General features: G+C 36.7%; 1 long non-coding RNA gene across 1 annotated transcript in view; it reads left to right on the top strand.

The window, feature by feature from the left end:
- The first annotated feature begins 1,481 nt into the window (after positions 1-1,481).
- LOC137235685 (uncharacterized) overlaps positions 1,482-26,438 on the top strand; it is a 245,527-nt gene continuing 220,570 nt past the window's right edge. The window contains exon 1 of the long non-coding RNA XR_010948024.1: positions 1,482-1,769. This is a non-coding gene — a long non-coding RNA (uncharacterized lncRNA). The remainder of the gene's footprint in view (positions 1,770-26,438) is intronic.

Below are 26,438 nucleotides of genomic sequence, written 5' to 3'. Positions count from 1 at the left end.
CCACCACCTAACATTCCCTATTTCCCCCATAATTGCAAGCTCGCAGCATGGGTTCTGTAAGGGCAAATCACCTATCACCAATTTACTAGAATTTACCACCCACGTTTCTAATGGATTTAGAAAAGGCCTTCACACTGATGTAATGTACACCGATTTCAGTAAAGCTTTCGACAAAGTATCACACCCATTACTTATTCATATGCTCAGTCAACTCGGTTTTCAACCCCGTCTTATATGTTGGATTTCTTCGTATCTTGGTTATCGTACGCAAAAAGTAATCTTTAAAAATACACTTTCTGGGGTCATCAATGTTTCTTCTGGTGTTCCTCAGGGCAGCCATCTTGGTCCGATTCTGTTCTTGTTGTTCATAAACGATATATCTGGTACAATTAAATACTCAAAAATCTTGATGTACGCAGACGATGTAAAACTTTTCAAATCATGTGCCTCGGTTGAGGAACATTCCTTGCTTCAAATGGATTTAAATCACTTGGTTACCTGGTGCAATGTAAATTATATGCCGCTCAATCTCAAAAAATGTAAATTCATGTGTTTTTCTCGGAGAGTTTCGCCACCAGCTTCATATACAATTAACAACTATAGTCTAGAAACTGTAAATAATTTTATTGACTTGGGAGTCATGATGGATTCCAAACTTAGTTTCAATCTTCATATTAATGCTACAGTGAATAAAGGCAAAGGTGTTTTTGCATTTGTTAAACGGTGGTCAAAAGAATTTAACGACCCTTACATAACTAAAGCACTTTTTACAACATTAGTTAGGCCAATATTAGAATACGGCTCGATAATTTGGAATCCGCGTTATCAAGTCCATGCAGACAGTCTCGAATCAATACAAAAACAATTTTTACTATTTGCCTTAAGAAATTTCCAATGGGACTCTTTAACTAATCTTCCACCTTATACTAATCGATTAAAGCTTATCAATCTTCCAACTCTTGCTAGTCGAAGGGAAATGCTTGGTGTGATATTTATGACAAAACTTTTAAATGGATCAATTTCGAGCCCATTCCTTCTGAATGAAGTGAACTTTTGCGTTCCCTCTCGGACATCGAGACACTTCAAACCTCTTCTGCTGAAACAATGTAGAACGAATTTCGAACAAAATGAACCTTTTCGGCGTTTATGCCAAGATTATAACTCTCACTCAAACACATTTGATAGCTCGGACTTCCTTTTTTCTATAAAAAAGATTGTTCTCACCTCTCTAAATTAATGTATAATACGTTTGCTTCTGTTCTCTTTAAGTATTACGCTTGGCTGATGAAATTTCTTCTGTAGCTGAGCAGTCTCAGATCGTGACGCTTGACAAACCGCTGCCCATCAAAGACTCGGCAAAATAAAAAAAAAAAAAAAAAAAAGTTATTATATATATATATAAATCGATCGCGTGAACAGGATTAGCCTGGTTTCATTGGGCCACTTGAGGGCAGCGCGATGCCACAACGTCCATTAAAAAAAAAAAAAAAAAAAAAAAAAAATACCAAGTCGTAATCTATTCTTCACTCAACGAGTTAATTAATTACGTTTTTACTTTATTCTTCAATTAACAAAACGCAAACCTAAAGGAGGCTAATTTAGTGTAAAGATATCTAATAAAAAATAAATTTATTAAAAAAGTATTTGTCAAATTTTCAAAAATCACATTTTTTGTTTCCAGGTGAAGTGAAAAATGCACATTCAATAAAAAATAAAAAACAAGTGAAAGCGGAAACAACAAAATTTAGTCAATATAGTGGGCGAACAAGGTTGGTAATTTTATACAAATTTAATATTCGATTACTTAATTTTAAGAAAACATTTTGCTGAATTGAATTTATTAGAAGTGTTTTGGTCTGTTGTTTCCGAAATTTTTATTTTATGTGGCTGTTTTTTCCGACCTCGCTACAAATGTTAATTACCGGTTACATAAAGGCTGAAGGAGTTGGCATTTAACCACAGCTAACAGGTTGGTTAGCTTATTATTATATATTAAAGCTTGAAGACCTCTCCCCTAAAATAATCTATCTAATGCAATATACAAAGCTAACATTTTTTTATGTTTAAAGAATTTATGAGCTCCGTTTAACAGGTATTGGAATCTAAGAAAATTCGGATTAAAATCCGCAGCGCCTTCCATTTGTCCAACGTGCGAAGTGGTACCATCGCAATATGCTAATTACATTGGTCGACACAGTTTAGTTGCACGGGATTCTATGCATGACTGTCAAAGTGCTATTTACCCTAATTTCTCCTGCAGTACTAAGTTCCGAAATTTTTAGTAATCACATTTTTAGTAAAAACTATTTTTTTTTAATTTTTTAGAGGTTTTCTAGAGGTTTTTTTTTTTTAAATAAACTTTTTTGTTTGAACTTAGAGGGGATTGCCGTCACTGCTTTTAAATGTATAAAATTATTTGTTTGAAGCAATCTTAAATTTTTAGTTTTAATTAATAATTTGGGCAAAATTTAAGCAACGTGACATGAGAGCGGACGCGGGGGACAGCTTTTTCGATTATACTTTGTAAAGCTCTTCAAAGCCTTTTCTCCCGGGAGTGAGATTTGAACCCCACAGCCCTTTCAACCACGTCATGCCTTAGTTGTTGTAAACTTATGTCAATCGTCTTCGTTGCATATTATATTCTTTAGACAGTAAAATCCGCGATAAATTATTACAAATAGGCAAAATTGGTTGCTACGGTATCTAATATATATAAAATTCTTCGGGAACGGTGTTAGAAGCTTAACTCCTCCGAAACGGCTGAACCGATTCTCATGAAATTTTGTAATCATATAGGTCTGAGAATCGGCCAACGTCTACCTTGTTTTCGCTACGTGCCTAGGGTCTTGAGATAAAATCGTGGACCCGGGTACCCCTAGAATGTATTTATACAATATGGATAACAAATGAAAGCTGTTGATGAGTGATTTAGTACAGGATAATTTTCATACAACTGGGAGGCTAGGGACTCGAGATATAGCCAAAACATGGACCCGGGTATCCCTAGAATGTGTTTATACAATATGGATAACAAATGAAAGCTGTTGATGAGTGATTTAGTAGAGGATAATTTTCATACCCCTGGGTGACTAGGGTCTGGAGATATAGGCCAAACGTGGCCCCGTGAACTCCTAGACAATAGTTTTACATTGTGGGTATCAAATTGAAGCTGTTTATGAGTGCTTTAGTACAGGGTAGTTTTCATACCTATTGGTGACTATGGTCTCGAGATATAGGCTAAAACGTTGATCAGGGTAACATTAGGATGTGTTTTTACATTGTGGGTATCCAATTGAAGCTGTTGATGTGTGCTTTAGTACAGAGTAAGTTTTATGCCGCTGGGTAACTAGGATCTTGATATGTAGGCCAAAACGTGGACCCGGATACACCTAGAATGTGTTTTTACATTATGGATATCAAATTGAAGCTGTTGATGTATGTTTTATTACAGAGTAAGTTTTCCACCGCTGGGTGACTACAGTCTCGAGATATAAGCCAAAACATGGACCCGGATACACCTAGAATGTGTTTTTATATTATGGGTATCAAATTGAATCTGTTGATGTGTGCTATAATACAGAGTAAGTTTTACAACGCTGAGTGACTAGGGTCTCGGGATATAGGCCAAAACATGGACCCGGATACCCCTAGAATGTGTGTGTATTATGGATATCAAATGAAAGCTGTTGGTGAGAGCTCTAAAGTTCATTTTGATATTCGATTTAGTCGCATCAACCTGCCAAAACTGATAAATATGCATGCGAAGCCGAAATAAAGACAAGAATTAATAATACCCACACACCTATTTACATACGTCCTATTCGATTTGCCTGAAATTTCGTATAAAAATTTGCCTATATTAGTATTTATGATGCTTTTTTCCGGGAAGTATACCAGAGACGGAATGGGAATGGGATTAGGACTAGGACTGGGACTGAGACTGAGACTCGGAGTGGGACTGGGACTGAGACTCGGAATGGGACTGGAACAAAATACATACCACCCTCTGGGACTGGTAATAAGAGATGAAGAAGAAGGAGAAAAAGCTGAGAGAATAGAAAAGAGAGAAGGAGACTGAGAAAGAGATAGAATGAGAAGAAGATGGAGATGCAGCGTAAAAGACGGAGGGAGGAGTGAATAAAAAGATTAGAAAAAAGTGTAGAGGGTAGGGCGGAGTTAAACGGAAAAAGCTTATTAAAATATATGCATATAGGCCAAATTTAGGGCAGAACAACGTCTGCCGGGTCTGCTAGTATTTCTATAAATATAACAAGTAACAGAGAACTGTTTCTTTGAAACGGCGAACAAAAAAAAAGAAAAACTTTGACACATTATAATATAAAAAGTATGTACTGTGCAAAGAAGGCAATTGGGATAAGTTTACAACAACTAGGGCATGACTTGGCTGAATGTGTTTGAAACAGTTCAGCAACCTTACGAGTGCGAGTTCGAATTCAATTCCAAGGTATACTCGAAACAACAGTCGTCTTATCCGTTCCAAAAAATTTAAAATTAAAAATGAATTTTTATATTATCAATATTATCAATAGTGACTTAAATGTCCTTTCAAGAGATTTTCTTTTATGAATTGATTCAAGAGCACTACTCTTAATGCTCCAAGAGTAATCAGCTAACATATGTGCATTCCAATATCCTTGATATCGGCTCTTCCATAGTGCGGAAGTTCTGGTGAAAACGTTCGCTTAGCTTTACAATGAGAACTCTCAAATTTGCAAGAAAATGGTTATGATGGATGGCTATGAAGAAAGTGTATCAAATGTTTACTCCCAGTTGTTGAAAGCGTAGCATCAGTTGGTCTATACGCTCAGAAAAGTTAGGCAACTTATGTTTCCTTAACAGTTTTTTTATAACCCAATACATGGTACTTTCAGTACATGTCAGTATCACAGGACCTTGGTCTTTTTTTAGTTTCACATAAGCTTAATGACTCAACACATCTTTTACATAAGAAACTTGGAATCCAGGATTTTTGTTTAATTTCATATGAGGAAGGGAAAAGTTAATAAAAGTTTAATTGTACATACGCGCTACAAATAAAATGAAAACTGTATGGATTGTTTACACACATTCTCTTTGATGAACTCATAATAAATAACGCAATAGATTACAGTTCTTACTACACTTAGTATGATAATATGTCAACTGAGGAGTTTTCAGCTACCGAACTCGTAAGAACTTAATAAAATTGTTAAATCATTAAACATCTATATATATAAATGCGAATGTCTCTTTGATGTTACGTAATAGCGCCTAAATTAAAAAAAATAAATAAATGTAAGGCGCGATAACCTCCGAAGAGATCTAAGATTCTCTTCCAATTTGCGTCGTGCTCCTCTTGATTCTTCCCTACAAATTGGCCGGACGGGACCTACATGTTTTATGCCGACTCCGAACGGCATCTGCAAGGCAGATGAGTTTTCACTGAGAGCTTTTCATGGCAGAAATACAATCTGAGCGCTTGCCAGACACTGCCGAGGGGCGACCCCGCTTAGAAAAATTTTCTTCTAATTGAAAAATCTTATTTCTAAAATTTTGATGTTGCTTTGCCCGGGAGTTGAACCCAGGGCATACGGTGTGATAGGCGGAGCACGCTACCATCACACCACGGTGGCCGCCATAGCGCCTAAATTACGCAACATAATAATGCAAAAATGTACATGCTTATGAAGTTTCCCCCACGGAAGTCCCTAGGCATATCCTTATCTCGCTAGGCGGGTAGGGTCTTGAGATATAAACCAAAATATGGACCCGGGTAACCCTAGGATGTGTTTCTATAGTATGGGTATCAACTGAAAGCTGCTGATGAGTACTTAAATACGGGTTATTTTTGTACAACTGGCTGACTAAAGTCTCGAGATATAGACCAAAATGTGCATCCGGGTACCCCAAGAATGTGTTTATACACTATGGATATCCAATGGTAGCTGTTGATGAGTGCTTTAGTACAGGGTAATTTTTCGTACCCTTGTGTGACTATGGTTTGGAGAGATAGGCCAAAACTTGGACCCGGACATCCCTAGAATGTGTTTACACAATGTGGATATCGAAAGAAATCTCTTGATGAGAACTTTAAAGTAAAGTAATTTTTATTTTGGTATTCCGTTTAGTTGCATAAACCTGCGAAAACGGATAAATATACGAAGCCGATATAAAGACATGAATTGATAATACCTACATACATACATTTATATGTACATACGTCCGAAATGAAATGTAAGTAAGACGGGTAAAAAAGCTTCTTAAAAATTATACAGATAAGCAAATTTATGGCAGAATAATGTCTGCTTGGTATGCTAGTAATTCAATAATAATTAAAGCTCTAACGCATGGATCTCAAAACATTGAGATTGACTGTGTTTTGTGCTAAGGGATGCATACATCTGCTCAAATACTAAAGTTGCAGAGGGACATTCTCGTAAGGACGGCTTGACTTAGTTGTTTAAAAAATTTGATAAACAGAAGCTGCAACGCCTTCTATCTACTGATCGTTCGTCACTGCTATTGAAAGAATATATCAATTCAACTTTCTTACCTTTTTTTTATTTAAGCAATGAAGCTGCCGCACATACAGCTTTAATTGGTGGAGAGTTATTTCTCTATTAACCAGGCTATTATATGTATTATTTTATTTAATAAACTTTGTTTAAAATTCGTATTCTGCTTTATCGAAATGTAGACATTAAGAGACAGCTGTGCATACCGTTGTGTTTTTCAATGTCCATCATTTTGTATTGCTTGTAATATTTGTATGTCTGTATCATACTTTATTCACCTTAAATACATTGTTCGTGATATAAGTATTTTAATGGAACCACACCAGATTATAACCTTGTCAGATTAATTTATCCATATTTTGTATATTTTGTCAGGTTTATTTATCCATATTCTTAAGTTCCGTATTAAAAAACCGTTTAATTTCATGGCGTCACGCCAGATATTCCGTTAGTTTCCTTTACAAAATCCCGTTACATTTATTTATCGTCTTTAACGCTCCGTTATCCATTTCTAAATACCAACGATTCCTATTAGGAGTGCACAACACCACCCTAACTCCAGGTCAGGGAAGCATTGCAACTCCTAACTCCGCCAAACTGCCAGAAGGAAGCACAACGCCAACCTTGAGGTCTACTTAGATTTCAGCATCAACTAAAAAAGCCCGACAAATTGTAGTTGAGCCGAGGATGACCCATACGACCACTCCAACGAAACGACTAGAACGGAAACCAACTTTCTTACCTTAAAATGGTGTTCCCCAACACCATTTCTTGTACAATAACATGTATAGCTGCATTAGTCTTGAATGTACTTTTGCCGCTTTACGTAATGCAATACTCGCCTATCTAACCTGAGAGGTAGCATCTAATTTTGTTTTTTTTTTTTTTTACACGCCGGAATTGCATGCATTCCGGCAATATATATTTTTGAGTTAGGCAGATAGTTGATTAGAATCCGGTGCATTCCAAGTACGCAAGTCATGTTAACTTTTATGCATTGTGATGGCATACAACACTATCCTACCGGAGTTCTGCCGCATTCCGAGGACATACTGATTGGAATCCCGTTTGCATTCCCGCAGGAATCCGATAGGAACCCTGTGCATTCCGACTGCTTGCTGAGCGGAATCTGATGCATTCCGCCGGCATCAGGTTTTATTTTTTTCTTTTATTTCTAGCTTTATATTCAGAAATTCAATAGTAATGTTCTACTATAACATTGTTAAAATTTCGATATATTTAATTTTAGCTTTTGAACTGCATACATATGTATATTTTTATCGTGTAGTCTACCATTTTACTTTTGCTGTCGACTTCAAATAAATAAAAAATAAATAAAATAAAATGGCAAAAAAAAAGGTTGGTTTTAACTCTTCAAGTCTTATATTTGTATAATTTTTATTTTATTAAATAATAAAAACATAAGAAGGGCTTGCCACAAAGCGCAACTCTTCAATAATATTTACATGTATGAATTTTTTTAACATAAAGAACGAGCAAAGCAACAGCAGAAAAGGGCTGACAGTGTCATATCCAGTTAAGCTAGCCAGTTAAATAGCCACAATATTTATATTATTTTGACCAACATTTATAATGCTTGGCAATATTATACGGCTGCTGTTTTAATTACTTAATATTAAAAAAAAAAATTACATGTTTGCTGCAATGAATGAATGTATGAATGAATGAGTGAAGTGCGCTGACGTGCCTAACATGTAAATTGAGCGCATTTCTTTTCAACTAAAGAATTTAAGTGCGACTCCGCACTTCGGAACGGAAATGACTTCTGCCTGCAGCCGGAAGACTTGCAAACAAAAGAAGCAAGCGCAATGCAAGTTCATGATTCTCATATAAAACTTTAGTAAGTACATACGATTATAACTCTAACTGAATTGACTATACCACCCGTCCTCAAGCATTTCTTTGACACTCTACTTGTTCATAAAACCATGGCAAAGTTGAAATAGTTATAATCCCGTAGTCATAACAACATTTTTACTTAGCATGTGTTGGCACCAGTTGTTGGTACAATAACCTAAAAAAAGTCCATAAAATAAAAACTAATAACAAGCTGCATAAATATTAATTCGTTTAATGAAACCGTTTACCTTATGTCACCCCTCCCTCAAACATGTAGGCATATCGGAATCTAGAGCAAAATAAAAACTACATTAATTCTTTGCAATCACATAAACTTGACCAGCACATTGAACTAAGAAAAAAAATAAGAAAAAGAATAAATTGTTTTTAATTACCTCGTTTATATAAATGGACCAAAAAAAACGAAAAATGTCTCCTTAAACAAAGACGTAAACTTATTGAACGTATATATTCAAATTTAAATATAGGTAAGGATAGGAGACTTCGTAAAACACTTCGTTCATTTGGGAACCAGCATCAATACTAGCAACAACATCAGCACTGAAATCCAGCGAAGAATCAATATTGCTAATAAATGTTACTTTGGACTAGGTAGGCAATTGAAAATTAAAGTCCTCTCTCGGCGAACGAAAATCATACTCTATAAGTCACTTATCGTACCCGTCCTGCTATATCAGACAGAAGCGTGGACCATGACAACAGCAGATGAAGCAGCTTTGGGAGTGTTCGAGAGAAAAGTTGTTCGAAAGATTTATGGACCTCTACGCGTTGGCGATGGCGAGTACCGAAGAAGATTTAATGATGAGCTGTACGAGCTATACGCAGACATCAACATAGTCCAGCGAATTAAAACGCAGCGGCTGCGCTGGCTAGGCCATGTTATGCGAATGAAAGATGATGCTCCGGCCAAGAAAGTGTTTCTATCGGAACCCATCTATGGAAGCAGAGGTAGAGGGCGGCCCCCACTCCGTTGGAAGGACCAGGTGGAAAACGATTTAAACTCCCATTGTGTAACCAATTGGCGCCGGTTGGCGGAGCGAAGGAGCGACTGGCGCGCCTTGTTGGACGGCCATAACCGTTTAGACGGTTAAGCGCCAATTAAGTAAGTAAGTAAGGATAGGTTGAACTGACCGGTCCATGAGGACTTCACAAAGACTGTATGAGTCTATAGTCTTACCAGAAGTATATTTACATATCCATTGTAAACATTTTCATCAGGAACAAAAATATGAAGGTGGAGTGCAATAAATAGGCTTTCTGTATGATCTTTACCTAAGTTCTGCAATGTTCGCCCCACCTTTATATTTTTGTTCCTCAGCAAAGTACTTAAAAAAATGTAATCTTCTTTTTTTTCTTATTTTGCTGCATTGTGAAGGTAATCTGAACTATTTGTAGCTCAGTTACTTAAAAATCGATCGCAATATTCCTGAATTCTAATTGGCCTTTTAATTCTTCTAAATATCTTGACCCCTAGAAAACTCGTTTATCCTTAATATAACAACTTTATAAAGCCCCAAGTTTCGTTCATAGTTTCAGTTCTCTGGCTTATTGGAAAGTTCCTTAAAACGCGAAAGAAAATTTTCCAAATTCGGAAAATTTCTTTTTAAGTTTCACGATCCCTGGACCACCAAACGAAATTTTTTCCCTGACGTAGCATAATCATTTGGATCTGAAGTAAGTTTTTAGTTTCAATAATCTGGCTCTACTGAAAGTTACTCAAAAAGCAAATTTCCACATGTTGTGAATGGACTTTCTAAATATCTCAGAATATCTCAATCCCTCTCCCATCTAGAAAACTCTTTTGTATTACATATTTCAACCTTATAGAGCATAAAGTTGTGTCAAAAGTTTCAGTTCTATGGGTTATCCGAAAGTTCCCTAAAACTAGAAAGCTAACACTTCCAAGTTCGGACGAATTTTTAAATCCCGCATTCCCTGGACTACGAAGCGAAAATGTTTCCCTGACGTTGAATAGTCTTAGGGAAGAAGGCTTTTTTATTCTAAACATAATAACCCAGTAGAGACCAAATAAATGTTCAAGGTTTCATATCGTTGAGTTATCGGGAAGTTCCTTATAACTAAAAAAAAAAAGTTCCAGCTTCGAACGTTTTCCTCCAGGGTTGCCCAAAAATGGATTGCAGGGGTCTCCAATTCATAAGGAAATTGACAAAAAAAAACAACATTGAACGAAACTAATATAAACGATGTAACAAATTATTTCTTGCACATATAGACTTTTGAATTTATCAAATTTCTTAAATTATAATAGATCCTAAATGAAGATATTTGTCAATATTCGATAGTAACAATATGTTCCACGAATTGATATTGTAACAAATTTGCTGCAAATCCTCTTATTTGCACTTTTGCTAGGTTCGTATCGCTAAACTGTTGAATAAATAACTCCAATACTGAATAATGGAAAAATGGCCTTTATTAAAATACTTCACAATAACACTCAAACTGTGCAACGAATAGTTTAATAACCAAACTGATGGCTTAAATGAAACTGACTTTCAAAATAATACTGCTATTGCTCGCTAGATATCGTTCTAGTCGTAACTGCTTGACAACTCAACTCAAACTGAATTCCAGCGCCTCTACATCTGTCGCCTTTTATACTCTTTGACTTTAACATTCGCATCTTCTAGGCGCTTCCAGAATCTACTAGTCCATTAGCTCTCAAACATCTCAGCTGTAACTACAATTGCACAACTTTATAGTTTTTCTCATTGCATACTTATAGGAGTATCTCAGATATATGCATGTATTTGTGCATTGACCCTCTGCTGCTCGTATACGTACATGGTACATATATGTAGACGCAGTTATTGTTTCGTTTATGTAGATACATGATGATTGAATTATTGATGTGCATTCACGTCACTGCTTAGCATCGGCTTAGAGCTGGTAGCACTCCTTAGTTTTGCTAATATTCGTAACACTGCCCTCCACCTATGTCTGATCGTCACGATCAGACAAATCTCTCGATCTAAACGCTGCTAGCATCGCCAAATGTACCACTCTTCTACTCCGTGGTTTCTCAATGCTTTGTATGCGGTAGATGGTATCACTGATCTTCTTCACAACCTTGTACGGGCCTTCCCAACTGCACCGAAATTTGGATGGAACACCTTTCCGCCGGTGAGGGTTGTATAACAGTACCAAATCTCCTGCCAAGAAATGTTTCGAATTATTGTTCTCATGGTACCTGTGTTTCATCGTACTACTCAATTCCCTGGTTTCGTTCCTTCACACTCTGTTGTTTGGCCTATGAACTACTTCGTAGAGCTTGCGCTGGACGGATTTGCTTTGCATAATCAGTATCCTTCCAACGTTACCCCACAGTAGTGCGCTCTGGCTTGAAACTACCCTCGCATTCTTTCTCGGAAATTCGTTGCTTCCTTTTCCTGTGTCTTTTAGGTTTTGTCATTGCCACTGTTTCTCTCGAAGGTACTTTTGATTTTAATTTATTTGACCCATTCGATCTATCAACCTTTGCCTTTGACTTTCGTGGTCTTTGTCGCGTCTTTTCCACCAGTACCCGATTACTGCGGAGCCCCTTTTTATACTCAGTTGAGCAGAGTTCACAGAGTATATTAAGTTTGATTGGATAACGGTTGGTTGTACATATATAAAGGAATCGAGATAAATATAGACTTCCATATATCAAAATAATCAGGATCCAAAAAAATTTGATTGAGCCATGTCCGTCCGTTAACACGATAACTTGAGTAAATTTTGAGGTATCTTGATGAAATTTGGTATGTAGGTTCCTGAGCACTCATCTCAGATCGCTATTTAAAATAAACGATATCGGACTATAACCACGCCCACTTTTTCGATATCGAAAATTTCGAAAAACCGAAAAAATGCGATAATTCATTGCCAAAGGCGGTTAAAGCGATGAAACTTGGTAGATGGGTTGAAGTTATGACGCAGAATAGAAAATTAGTAAGATTTTGGAAAATGGGCGTGGCACCGCCCACTTTTACAAGAAGGTAATTTAAAAGTTTTGCAAGCTGTAATTTGGCAGTCGTTGAAGATATCATTATGAAATTTGGCAGGAACGTTACTACTATTACTATATATGTGCTAAATAAAAATTAGCAAAATTGGATGAAGAACACGCCCACTTTTTAAAAAAATTTTTTTTTAAATTCAAATTTTAACAAAAAATTTAATATCTTTACTGTATATAAGTAAATTAAGTCAAAATTCAACTCCAGTAATGATATGATGCAACAAAATACAAAAATAAAAGAAAATTTCAAAATGGGCGTGGCTCCTCCCATTTTCATTTAGTGTGTCTAGAATACTTTTAATGCCATAAGTCGAACAAAAATTTACCAATCCTTTTGAAATTTGGTAGGAGCATAGATTCTATGACGTTAACTGTTCTCTGTGAAAATGGGCGAAATCGGTGGAAGCCACCCCCAGTTTTTATACACAGTCCACCGTCTGTGCTTCCGCTCGGCCGTTAACACAATAACTTGAGCAAAAACCGATATATCTTTACTAAACTTAGCCCACGTACTTATCTGAACTCACTTTATCTTGGTATAAAAAATGGCCGAAATCCGACCATAACCACGCCCACTTTATCGATATCGAAAATTACGAAAAATTAAAAAAATGCCATAATTCTATACCAAATACGAAAAAAGGGATGAAACATGGTAACTGGATTGGTTTATTGACGCAAAATATAACTTTGGAAAAAACTTTGTAAAATGGGTGTGACACCTACCATATTAAGTAGAAGAAAATGAAAAAGTTCTACAAGGCGAATTCAACAGCCCTTGGAATCTTGGCAGGAATACTGTTAGTGTTATTGAATATATAAATAAATTAGCAGTACCCGACAGATGATTTTCTGGATCACCTGATCCACATTTAGTCGATATCGCGAGAACGCCTTCACATATACATATAAGGGCCACTCGCTTTTAAAACCCTCATTAATACCTTTAATTAGATATCCATATCGTACAAACACATTCTAGAGTCAACCCTGGCCCACCCTAATGGCGATATCTCGAAAAGGCGTGCACCTATAGACCTAATGCCCACTCCCTCTTAAAATGCTCAGTAACACCAGTAACTTGTTCAAACTAAAGTTAAGTGGTATGTCCTGGTTCTTATAGTGCATAATTTTTCTCCGCATATCGATCCTAATGGCATGGTCAACCAAGAAGTCCACTCCCAATATGACTTCATCAACGATATCCGCCACAGGCCTAAAAATCATATCCACACCATTAGGAATAAACTACATACAGAGTGTATGTGCGTACATGGTGATCAAAAGGAATATAAACACAAAGGCAACTCTTAGAGACCAATTGTACAGCGAACAACGGGACGTTCATATGGCTTAGAAGCTAAAGGCTTGCACTGATATGAATGTTGGTGATGAAGAAGTGAAATTCAGAAACATGTCCTAGTAACCATCGCCGTTTGTAAACTTAAAATTTTTCTCTAATATCAATTACAACAAGTAAGGAAGGCTAAGTTCGGTTGTAACCGAACATTACATACTCAGTTGAGAGCTATGTAGACAAAATAAGGAAAATCACCATGTAGGAAAATGAACCTAGGGTAACCCTGGAATGTGGTTGTATGACATGTGTATCAAATGGAAGGTATTAAAGAGTATTTTAAGAGAGAGTAGGCCATAGTTCTATGGATGGACGCCATTTAGGGATATCGCCATAAAGGTGGACCAGGGCTGACTCTAGAATGTGTTTGTACGATATGGGTATCAAATGAAAGGTGATAATGAGTATTTTAAAAGGGAATGGGCTTTAGTTCTATAGGTGAACGCCTTTTCGAGAAATCCCCATAAAGGTGGACCAGGGGTGACTCTAGAATATGTTTGTACGATATGGGTATCAAATGAAAGCTGTTAATGAGTATTTCGAAAAGGAGTGATCCTTAGTTCCCTAGGTGGACGCCGTTTCGAGATATCGCCATAAAGGTGGACCAGGGGTGTCTCTAGTTGTACGATATGGGAATCAAATGAAAGGTGTTACTGAGCGTTTTAAGAGGGAGTGGACATTAGGTCTATAGGTGGACGCCTTTTCGAAATGTCGCCATTAGAGTGGGCCAGGAGTGACTCTAGAATGTGTTTGTATATATGGGTATCAAACGAAAGGTGTTACTGAGCATTTTAAGAGGGAGTGGGCATTAGGTCCATAGGTGGACGCCTTTTCGAGATATCGCCATTAGGGTGGGCCAGGGGTGACTCTGGAATGTGTTTGTACGATATGGGTATCAAATGAAAGGTGGTAATGAGTATTTTAAAAGGGAGTAATCCTTAGTTCTATAGGTGGACGCCTTTTCGAGATATCGCCATAAAGGTGGACCAAGGGTGACTCTAGAATGTTTGTACGATATGGGTATCAAACGAAAGGTGTTACTGATCATTTTAAGAGGGAGTGGGCACTAGGTCTATAGGTGGACGCCTTTTCGAGATATCGCCATTAGGGTGGGCCAGGGGTGACTCTAGAATATTTGTACGATATGGGTATCAAACGAAAGGTGTTACTGAGCATTTTAAGAGAAAGTGGGCATTAGGTCTATAGGTGGGTGCCTTTTCGAGATATCGCCATTAGGGTGGGCCAGGGTGACTCTAGAATGTGTTTGTACGATATGGGTATCAAATGAAAGGTGGTAATGAGTATTTTAAAAGGGAGTAATCCTCAGTTCTATAGGTGGACGCCTTTTCGAGATATCGCCATAAAGGTTGACCAAGGGTGACTCTAGAATGTTTGTACGATATGGGTATCAAACGAAAGGTGTTACTGGGCATTTTAAGAGGGAGTGGGCATTAGGTCTATAGGTGGACGCCTTTACGAGATATCGCCATTAGGGTGGGCCAGGGGTGACTCTAGAATGTTTGTACGATATGGGTATCAAACGAAAGGTGTTACTGAGCATTTTAAGAGGGAGTGGACATTAGGTCTATAGGTGGACGCCTTTTCGAGATATCGCCATTAGGGTGGGCCGGGGGTGACTCTAGAATGTTTGTACGATATGGGTATCAAACGAAAGGTGTTACTGAGCATTTTAAAAGAAAGTGGGCATTAGGTCTATAGGTGGGCGCCTTTTCGAGATATCGCCATTAGGGTGGGCCAGGGTGACTCTAGAATGTGTTTGTACGATATTGGTATCAAATGAAAGGTGGTAATGAGTATTTTAAAAGGGAGTAATCCTCAGTTCTATAGGTGGACGCCTTTTCGAGATATCGCCATAAAGGTTGACCAAGAGTGACTCTAGAATGTTTGTACGATATGGGTATCAGACGAAAGGTGTTACTGAGCATTTTAAGAGGGAGTGGGCATTAGGTCTATAGGTGGACGCCTTTTCGAGATATCGCCATTAGGGTGGGCCAGGGGTAACTCTAGAATGTTTGTACGATATGGGTATCAAAGGAAAGGTGTTACTGAGCATTTTAAGAGGGAGTGGACGCCTTTTCGAGATATCGCCATTACGGTCGGCCAGGGGTGACTCTAGAACGTTTTTACGATATGGGTATCAAACGAAAGGTGTTACTGAGCAATTTAAGAGGGAGTGGGCATTAGGTCTATAGGTGCACGCCTTTTCGAGATATCGCCATTAGGGTGGGCCAGGGTTGACTCTAGAATGTGTTTGTACGATATGGATATCTAATTAAAGGTATTAATGAGGGTTTTAAAAGCGAGTGGCCCTTAGATGTATATCTGAAGGCGTTTTCGCGATATCGACCAAAATGTGGAACAGGGTGATCCAGAAAATCATCTGTCGGGTACTGCTAATTTATTTATATATTCAATAACACTAACAGTATTCCTGCCAAGATTCCAAGGGCTGTTGATTTCGCCTTGTAGGACTTTTTCATTTTCTTCTACTTAATATGGTAGGTGTCACACCCATTTTACAAAGTTTTTTCCAAAGTTATATTTTGCGTCATTAAACTAATCCAGTTACCATGTTTCATCCCTTTTTTCGTATTTGGTATAGAATTATGGCATTTTTTTAATTTTTCGTAATTTTCGATATCGATAAAGTGGGCATGGTTATGGTCGGATTTCGGCCATTTTTTACACCAAGATAAAGTGAGTTCAGATAAGTACGTGGGCTAAGTTTAGTAAAGATATATCGGTTTTTGCTCAAGTTATTGTGTTAACGGCCGAGCGGAAGGACAGACGGTGGACTGTGTATAAAAACTGGGCGCGGCTTCTACCGATTTCGCCCATTTTCACAGAGAACAGTTAACGTCATGGAATCTATGCTCCTACCAAATTTCAAAAGGATTGGTAAATTTTTCTTCGACTTACGGCATTAAAAGTATTCTAGACTCACTAAATGAAAATGGGCGGAGCCACGCCCATTTTGAAATTTTCTTTTATTTTTGTATTTTGTTGCATCATATCATTACTGGAGTTGAATTTTGACTTAATTTACTTATATACAGTAAAGATATTAAATTTTTTGTTAAAATTTGAATTAAAAAAAATTTTTTTTTAAAAAGTGGGCGTGTTCTTCATCAAATTTTGCTAAGTTTTATTTAGCACATATATAGTAATAGTAGTAACGTTCCTGCCAAATTTCATCATGATATCTTCAACGACTGCCAAATTACAGCTTGCAAAACTTTTAAATTACCTTCTTGTAAAAGTGGGCGGTGCCACGCCCATTGTCCAAAATCTTACTAATTTTCTATTCTGCGTCATAATGTCAACCCATCTACCAAGCTTCATCGCTTTAACCGTCTTTGGCAATGAATTATCGCATTTTTTCTGTTTTTCGAAATTTTCGATATCGAAAAAGTGGGCGTGGTTATAGTCCGAAATCGTTCATTTTAAATAGCGATCTGAGATGAGTGCTCAGGAACCTACATACCAAATTTCATCAAGATACCTCAAAATTTACTCAAGTTATCGTGTTAACGGACGGACGGACGGACGGACGGACGGACATGGCTCAATCAAATTTTTTTTGGATTCTGATTATTTTGATATATGGAAGTCTATATCTTTCTCGATTCCTTTATATATGTACAACCAACCGTTATCCAATCAAACTTAATATACTCTGTGAGCTCTGCTCAACTGAGTATAAAAACCATTGTATAAAGCAATATGAGCAAAGCTCGCTAATTAAATACATATGAAAATAAAATTAAGTTAAATGAAACAAACTAAATAAAATGAAATGAAAGAAAATAATATAAAAAAATGAAAAATGAATTAAGGTAAAAAAGCAAAACAAAACGCAATAAAGTGAACTAAAATGAAACTTAGGTAAATTATATTAATTTAAATGAAATTAAATCGATTTTTAATCGACGAGTTATAAGTTTGTTATCGAAAAGTTTTGGATTCATCTTCGAAAAAATATCGATATGTTATCAATATGTTATCAGATTATTATCATTCCTTATTGGAGTGTTATCGAAAAGTTACCGACCAGTTACCAAAAAGTTTGCGATTACTTATAAAATATATAGATTTGTTATCCGCTTGTTATGGAATAATTATCGGTTTCATTTTCAAACATTTGTAGATTTGCTATCGAAAAGTTATTGATTTCTTTTTGGAATGTTGCTAGTTTGTTATCGATTTGCCAATGACGACTCGTCTGCTTGTTATGATACAGATATCTAAAAAACTTGAATACAAGCTTGATGACAATTGTGTAGCCTTTCTATGGCAACCCGATAAGAAACCAGTAAGAAGCCGATAAGTCCGCAGTAACAAGTGGATTACAAACCGATAAGTCGACAATAATTATTCGTTATAGATAACAAGCCGAAAGTAATACAATATGTGCTGTTACCAATAACAGGCGGGTGAACCACTTCTCAAAAAGCACGGAACTATTTGTTTCTGGTAAAGTTATCTATAACGAATAATTATTGTCGACTTATCGGTTTGTAATCCGCTTGTTACTGCGGACTTATCGGCTTCTTACTGGTTTCTTATCGGGTTGCCATAGAAAGGCTACACAATTGTCATCAAGCTTGTATTAAAGTTTTTTAGATATCTGTATCATAACAAGCAGACGAGTCGTCATTGGCAAATCGATAACAAACTAGCAACATTCCAAAAAGAAATCGATAACTTTTCGATAGCAAATCTACAAATGTTTGAAAATGAAACCGATAACTATTCCATAACAAGCGGATAACAAATCTATATATTTTATAAGTAATCGCAAACTTTTTGGTAACTGGTCGGTAACTTTTCGATAACACTCCAATAAGGAATGATAATAATCTGATAACATATTGATAACATATCGATATTTTTTCGAAGATGAATCCAAAACTTTTCGATAACAAACTTATAACTCGTCGATTAAAAATCGATTTAATTTCATTTAAATTAATATAATTTACCTAAGTTTCATTTTAGTTCACTTTATTGCGTTTTGTTTTGCTTTTTTACCTTAATTCATTTTTCATTTTTTTATATTATTTTCTTTCATTTCATTTTATTTAGTTTGTTTCATTTAACTTAATTTTATTTTCATATGTATTTAATTAGCGAGCTTTGCTCATATTGCTTTATACAATGGTTTTTATACTCAGTTGAGCAGAGCTCACAGAGTATATTAAGTTTGATTGGATAACGGTTGGTTGTACATATATAAAGGAATCGAGAAAGATATAGACTTCCATATATCAAAATAATCAGAATCCAAAAAAAATTTGATTGAGCCATGTCCGTCCGTCCGTCCGTCCGTCCGTCCGTTAACACGATAACTTGAGTAAATTTTGAGGTATCTTGATGAAATTTGGTATGTAGGTTCCTGAGCACTCATCTCAGATCGCTATTTAAAATGAACGATTTCGGACTATAACCACGCCCACTTTTTCGATATCGAAAATTTCGAAAAACAGAAAAATGCGATAATTCATTGCCAAAGACGGTTAAAGCGATGAAACTTGGTAGATGGGTTGACATTATGACGCAGAATAGAAAATTAGTAAGATTTTGGACAATGGGCGTGGCACCGCCCACTTTTACAAGAAGGTAATTTAAAAGTTTTGCAAGCTGTAATTTGGCAGTCGTTGAAGATATCATGATGAAATTTGGCAGGAACGTTACTACTATTACTATATATGTGCTAAATAAAAATTAGCAAAATTTGATGAAGAACACGCCCACTTTTTAAAAAAAATTTTTTTTAAATTCAAATTTTCACAAAAAATTTAATATCTTTACTGTATATAAGTAAATTAAGTCAAAATTCAACTCCAGTAATGATATGATGCAACAAAATACAAAAATAAAAGAAAATTTCAAAATGGGCGTGGCTCCGCCCATTTTCATTTAGTGAGTCTAGAATACTTTTAATGCCATAAGTCGAAGAAAAATTTACCAATCCTTTTGAAATTTGGTAGGAGCATAGATTCTATGACGTTAACTGTTCTCTGTGAAAATGGGCGAAATCGGTAGAAGCCGCGCCCAGTTTTTATACACAGTCCACCGTCTGTCCTTCCGCTCGGCCGTTAACACAATAACTTGAGCAAAAACCGATATATCTTTACTAAACTTAGCCCACGTACTTATCTGAACTCACTTTATCTTGGTGTAAAAAATGGCCGAAATCCGACCATAACCAAGCCCACTTTATCGATATCGAAAATTACGAAAAATTAAAAAAATGCCATAATTCTATACCAAATACGAAAAAAGGGATGAAACATGGTAACTGGATTGGTTTAATGACGCAAAATATAACTTTGGAAAAAACTTTGTAAAATGGGTGTGACACCTACCATATTAAGTAGAAGAAAATGAAAAAGTTCTACAAGGCGAAATCAACAGCCCTTGGAATCTTGGCAGGAATACTGTTAGTGTTATTGAATATATAAATAAATTAGCAGTACCCTGTTATGTTAATGAGTTACCAGACGTACACCTCCATGTTTACACGTCGAATTTCACGAGTACTTGGTACTCACGTCTTTTTATATATTTTCGAAATTTTAAATTTGCAGAGAACATCCAGCTTTCAAAAAAATTTAAGTTGAATGAGTCCGTAATTTTGATAACGAATTTATTAAAAATGCCGCAAGGAATGTAACCAAAAAAAAAATAGCCATACAAAGGGGTCTTTCATTTAGATCACGGTAAATGTATGTGTATTGGTTTGTTCGTTTGGCTTGTGAACCGTAATAGTGTGTAAAACAAGCATTGATAAATGTTCATAATTTGAATGCTTTATGTTAACATAATAAATCAGATTTAATAGCACATTATTATGTGTTAGTTCGGTCATTTTCCAATAGCTAATGTAAATTTAAAGTTTAGTGACAGTCATGGTTCGTAGCGATTAGAAATTTGAACCAAAAATAAAAGAACAAATTGTTTAATTTTTTATTTCTAAGGCCCACTTGCTGCCCGACAAGTTAATTTATTAACTCAGAGTTAACTTGACATGAGAGATTAAATTCACAAATTACAATAAAAAAAAATAGGTAAACTAGGCACCCAAACTGTCGCACCTTTTGTAGAAAAAGTTCTTCAAAAAAATTATATTCGGCCTTCTTTCTTTTAGTCCGAAAGAAATAATAAAATCCGAAATATATAGTTAAGTCCGGACTTTTATTTTTCTAGACGCAGTTACTATGGAACGGCCCATTCTAATGGAATGAATTTAAAAAAAAAAATACGATAAAGTTATAGAATGACACGGTTGTACACAAATATTACGAAAACATTCTTATTGCTTAAAATAATTTATGTTTAGCCCCTGGCTCTAACAAAAAAGTCGGGTTTTAAGCCGCATTAGCGCCTAACCGGTTTAATTGAAATATCTTTTGTTCGCTTTTTAATTGAAAGGAAAGGAAATATGAGTAAGTGGATTTCCAATTTTGCTATATCATATTCGTTAGCTAACAAAATTACTAGTTGTTAAGTTATTAATTTAATTAATTAATTTCCATTATTGCTATGATTGCTTTTATTATACTCAGCTGAGCAGAGGACCACTAGTTCACTGAACAATGTCACAACTTGTCCAAAAACAAAACGTGTGTCATTGAGAATGTGCTTTCAGTGAAGTGCTCTTGAACTTTCGTATAGAACTGAATGAAGCATTATGGATCTTGGAGGTGGGGAGGGAGGGGATGGCCTGAAGGTTTAATGGATTCATTTGTTGTTTAATGCGAATTAGAAGAAAAAAAGTTATAAAAATAAATTGAGAAACGAATTGCATTATTGTTGTTATTTTTATTGTTATGCACGTTTCTGTTGTTTTCAATTTCAATGCAATAAAAGAGAAACAGTTAAAAAGCATAAAAAATTTTCAGAAATCAGTAAGTACCCGGAACTCACATAGATACTAACAAGTAGTTGTCCCCTCTTCTGTATTTTGCGGACATTTTTTGTAGTAATTTTTGTTTTTGTTGGTTATACCTAACTTCTACCATAGTTTGCTCCTCTTGATCACCAGCAGCATCCTTTGTTGGTTGAGCGCGCCTTGCGCTCATTTCGCTTAACGCTACTTGCAAATGATCTTTTAGTTTTTTTGGTTTTGTATTGAACTTCTGGTCTTGGATTTGTACATTTGTTGCTTATTGTTATGCCTCTTTTGTTTTGTTTTTTGTTTGTACTCTCATTTATAAATTTTTTTTTGTGTGTTGTTGTTTGATTATTATATAGAATTTAGCATTTATTTTATGCGCATTTGCGCTTCTGTTGTACCCTTTTGTAGGTCGTATGGCAGTTGTTGCTTCCGCATCTTTAAGCACTGTTCTTCGCCCTACAGTTTTATTTAATTTCGTTTGCTTTCAGCTTCTTCTTTCTTAAAAGTTAATCCTCTCGCTGTTACATTGCTTATTTCTTTTTCCTTTTTTTTTTTGTGAATGTTGTTGTTGCTATGCAAGCAAAAAACGGTAATTTAACATTAAATTTGGAATACTTATTGTCTGCGGCGGTTGGCAGTTGGCACACGGTGTATTTCGTTGACGATGCCGTGGCACTCCTTGTAACAAAAAAGCTTAGTAGTCAAAGTTGTTGTTCAATTTTTATTTTTAAAACTTATTGTTTTACACGTCATAGCATATTTACTGTGTTTACGCCTTTATTGTTGGCGTTTTTATTGATTAAGCATTTGTAGGTTGAATAAAGTTATAAAAATTCAGGAACGCGCAAAGCAAAAAGCTCTACTCAAATAAAGTTCGTCATTGTTGTTGGTATATTGATATGGAGTGTAGGTGTGTTGAGTGTTTGTAAGTGACATACATTTTTGAGCATCACTTTTGCTCTGTAACTTGCATGAACAAAAGACTTAAGAAACGAACTTAGCTAATACTTGCAATGAGTTGGTGAAGTATACAGAGAATTTGTAAAATTCTCTATAAAAAATTGTTTAAAATAATTTTTTTATTATAAGGTAGCTTGAGGCTGATTGACTTCCCCGCGATTCGAAATATGGTCCAATGCATAAACCGGTTCCAGCATAAAAATGAAATGCCAAGCTACTTAGTTGTCTCCTGATCGAAGAATGCCAAACCAAACTAAATCGAATGCGTGGTGACCGGCGCCACACATAGTTCCAGTGTCGCACTCTACGAAGTTCAAATATCAACTAGCACCACTAGATGCGCACACGCCTCTGTGTAGCAAGAAAAGTGCACATAGCGATGCAATTAAAGTTTGCCGTCGAAAAGCTGCTCACAAAACAGACAGCTGATGGTTACTCCGCTCGGCACACAGAACTGTTCACCATATTCTTATATCACTACATATCGCCGCTGCTCGCATCATAGGTTTCCAGCCAGCCCGCAAAAACAACTGGTACGATGAGGAATGTCGCGCTGCTCCCGAAAAGAAGGACGTTGCTTACAGGGCCTCGCTGCGTAAGGGCACGACAACCCGCAGTGTATTGAAACATTATCGTGAGGCAAGGTCTATATAGGAGAAAAAATGTGAGGCAGAATGGTGTGAGTATGAGGAGATTCAAAAGCTGGCTGATAGAAATAATGTCCGAAAACTCTTCCAAAAGACCAGGCGGATGACGGAAGGTTTCTGTAGAAGTGATTGCCCTTGACTTTAAAGCAGCTCTTAAAAGCATAAAGAGAAGTTGCGTGTAAGCTCCTATGTCTGAATTTAAGTCCTCTGCAAAGTAAACAAAGCTCTGCTAAGTGTCGTTGGGCAACACCACGAGCTCCGCAAAGATTGGGAAAGACCTCTACTAGCCAACTGAAACCAAACAAGACTTTAGACAAGGCGAATCCCTCCCGTGTGACTTCCTTAACATAATGCCCGAGAAGATACTTCTACCATCAGAACTAAACCGTAATAGTATAATATATTATAAGAGCGTACAATGACTGGCGTATGCTGATGAATTTCATGTTATTGGCCTGAACAAACGCGCTGCGAGTTATGCCTTCTGTGCTTTAGATGATGAAGTAAACAAGTGAGTTACGGTGAATAAGGACAAGACGAAGTACTTGCTGCCATCCAAGAAATGAGCGGCGCATTCGAACCTGGTAACCACGTTACTGCGGACAGATATAAATTCGTGGCTGTGAAAGACTTTTTCTTTATTGGAAAAAATATTAACAGCGAAAGCAATGTCAGCTTAGAACTGAAACAGTGAATAAGCTTTGTCAACAAGTGCTTCTCTTGATTGAGTAGACAATTGAAAAATAAGTTCCTCTATAGATGAATAGAACTCACGCAATGCAAGTAGATCGTCATAACTTTTCTGAGTCGGATTCATAGACGGTGTTGAGCAAAGATGAGTTACTATTTCAAGCGAAATGTTCTCCGGAAGATGTATGGTCCTGTCTATGTTGCTACGGCGAGTTAAGAATGAGGTATAGTGATAAGCTGTAAAACCTTTACCCAGATATTAAGGTACTGCAGCGATTAAAAGCCCAAAGAGCTTCGAAAGCTTAGTCATATTAGTTAAATGGGCGAAGAGGCTCCAACAAAAAGCATTTAGGTCGACAATGCAGTTTAGAAACAGATAAAGGGGGAAACCTCCATTGAGTTGAAGGATGTAGTTGGAGGCAGACTTGACGTTCCTAAATGCTAACCGTTCGCAAATGCGAACAGGTAAATCTGACGTGACATCTTACGAAGCGGCCAAAAACTCTTAATTGGTCAAGCGCTAATTAATGATGAAAATGATTATTTGACAATAAATCAATATTTTCAAAAATTGTCTCGAAATTAATTTAAAATAGTACTGAAATTATTCTTTATAAAAAAGTGCGAAGCAATCTGCAATAATCTCGAAATATTCTGATGTGTTCCTTAGCACAAATCCAATATTTTTTCGAAATCATCAGAAAACAATATATAAACGATACCGAAGTAGCTCTGCAATGATTTGGTCACCATCCAGAAACAGCCACAAAGTGATCCTTAAATGTTTCCAAAAATGGCCCGTAAATGGTCCCGAATTTCTACTAACTTAATGAGTGGGAATATATCTCATCCTTATACCGGATATTCACGGCTTCAAAGTAAACGGCAGTATTGGTATTGGTATCTCAAAAGACCCTTCGCTCTCGTTAAGGATAAAGCTACCGCATCATTGCAATATCTTTTATACAGACGGCCATAAAGGAGCCTGCTAGATGGCCAATATCTAATAATCTTACGAGGATTGCACTTAATGCCGAGAATCAAGCATCGATCAAAGCTCAAGGCAGGAGCACTTTCGATTCCGAACCAGAGTGGTAATGTATGCTGCTGATGAGCTAGAAAGGAAATCCACGAAACATACCAGAGAAGTTTAGTAAAGTAACATAGCTCCTCCTCCTTCCAGTTTCAAACACTTCTTTATAACTGCATTTACCGAGAAAACCAATGACAGTTGTGTATTTGAACCCACCTGTAAGGTTCTTCGACAAACCATGCTTCGCTGATATAAACCGAACAAGGTTCGTTATCAACCGAAATGGTCTCACCTTTGGTCCCTTAATAGGAATATTAACGCAACACTGTCTGGTGGGAGTACACGGCCAATTTCTGGTGGTATTTGCCAAAACTTTTTAACAAAGGAATGTTTTAACCCCGCCTTATTTGATTTACTCAGCTAACTCATGACTGCATTAATATTTACCGCTAGTATGATCTGTTTTTCTGATCTTTTGTTAATGAATGATATAGGTACAAAAGAACCTTCCGAAAAAAGATAATTTTGTTAAATAATAATTGCTTAGCATTACCAGAGGCCTGAAAACAACCCGTACAACAGCCGTAGCACTGTATGCCGTTCTGCACATTCTACCTGTAGACTTGGTGCAAAACCATATCGCTAACAACAACAAGGAAACTTAGTGCCTCCGGGCAGCATGAGGCTAGCCCATAAAACCATAGTAGTAAAACTTCATGAACCAAAAGAAAAAGAGACTACTTCATTCCATATCTGTGCTTCGAACAGGATCTATGGGCCACGATAGAGGTGGATGGAAGACGAAGCGATACACGTGTTCACCCATAGTCGCAATGTTGTGGCAGGACTAGGGCCTGCGGTATTCTGTGTTGACCCGGAAATAAATTGATCATATAAGCTTCCAAATCGCTGCAGCGCTTTCAGGTGGAATAAGTACCCGTTACCAAAGCAGTACAGTCAAGACACATAGAAGCGTACATCTTTATTGAGTTCTTCTTGCTCCGTAGACGTCCCAATAAGATTGTGTGGGATAGAGGGAAGGCGAGAATTGCACATGATCGACCAAGTGGGAAAGGTGTGAACCCAAGCGAAAATCATGGCTAGGCCTTACAACCTTAGACTAACAAAATTACTCCTATCAGTAAAAAGAGAAGACTGTATACTCATGACGGACTCTGACTGCACACTGCCTTCTGACGTCACATGCTTTTATATTAGGCCTGGTCAGTGATATCAGATGTAGGAAGTGCGGTTTTAAGAAGGAAACAGTCGAACAAGTTCTGTTCTCATTAACCTTGGTTGATTTGTATGGACATAAGTTAACCGATATCGCGCCATCAATTCTTCCATAGGATTTGGGCTCAGGAAAAAAAGTTCCACTACGCATACCCAAAAAAATAATTATCGAGC

The sequence above is a fragment of the Eurosta solidaginis genome, unplaced genomic scaffold (genome assembly GCF_040869045.1).
Source record: "Eurosta solidaginis isolate ZX-2024a unplaced genomic scaffold, ASM4086904v1 ctg00000431.1, whole genome shotgun sequence".
NCBI lineage: Eukaryota > Metazoa > Arthropoda > Insecta > Diptera > Tephritidae > Eurosta > Eurosta solidaginis.
Note: the sequence above shows the minus strand (reverse complement) of the source record. Positions and strands in the feature narration are given on the sequence as shown.